This window comes from Octodon degus, unplaced genomic scaffold (assembly GCF_000260255.1).
Source record: "Octodon degus isolate 3935 unplaced genomic scaffold, OctDeg1.0 scaffold00047, whole genome shotgun sequence".
Taxonomy (NCBI): Eukaryota; Metazoa; Chordata; class Mammalia; order Rodentia; family Octodontidae; genus Octodon; species Octodon degus.
This window is the reverse complement of record NW_004524623.1, coordinates 5,601,780-5,602,810: the sequence shown is the minus strand read 5'-3', so window position 1 is coordinate 5,602,810 and position 1,031 is coordinate 5,601,780.

The following is a 1,031-nucleotide window of genomic DNA, read 5'->3' as shown; positions in this document are numbered from 1 at the left end:
CCTCCCCAGTGCTGGGATTACAGGCATGTGCCACCACACCTAGTTTCTGTGGCCAGCACGGCCCACCCAAAGTTCCAGGTTCTGCGCTTGCCAGGCAGGTGCCTAGACTGCCGAGCTATCTCCTTAGCCCTGGGCATGTTTTCTTAGTGCAAGTGTATGTTTCTTTTTCTGGAAAGGAATTACTATGGTATTTTAGAAGGCAACTCAAAACGGTTATCCAATGTGTTTAAAGTGATTTGCACTCCAATAGCAGATGATGAGAATTCTGATGGCTCCACGTGGCCACCGATACTTGAAGACATGCTTTTACGGGTTTGTTTTCTGGACGTTTATGGTGTTATCTTTCACATTTAGATCTGCAACCAGCCTAGATTTGTCTACAGAATCAGTCATGTCTATGGGATCAATTGAAGTCAAGATACATATTTTTCCCATATGGAATTCAAGTTATCATACGATTCTTTGTTTTGTTTTGTTTTGTTTTGTTTTGTTTTGTTTTGTTTGTCTTTTTGAGAAGGGGTCTCACCATGCAGTTCAGGCTGGTCTGGAACTCGCAAGGATCCCTCTGCCTCAGCCTTCTGAGGGCTGGGACTACAGATGTGCACAAGCAGGCCCAGCTACATCATGATTTGTTAAAAAGATCCTCTTTTACCCACAGCTCTGCAGACACCCTTGTAAACTATGTCACTGAAAAAAAATGAGCCTGGGCGCAGCCTGGAATTTATAATCGCAGTGACTTGGGAAGTTGACCCCAGGCTTTTATAACTAGCCTTGGCAATATAGCAGAATCTCAAAAATAAATAAGTAAATAAATAAATAAAGTGGGAAAAGATGAAAAGAAAAAGTAGGGAGCTTTAGGGCAATGATGTTATTCTGAATAATACTGTAGTGGAGAATATAATCATTAGACACTAAACAAAACTTAGGGTTTGTCTAACACAAAAAGGGAAGCCTAATATAAACTATGGATTTAGTAAATCCCAATGTATTAACATTGGCTTAGCAACTGTAACGAATGTACCACGCTAACC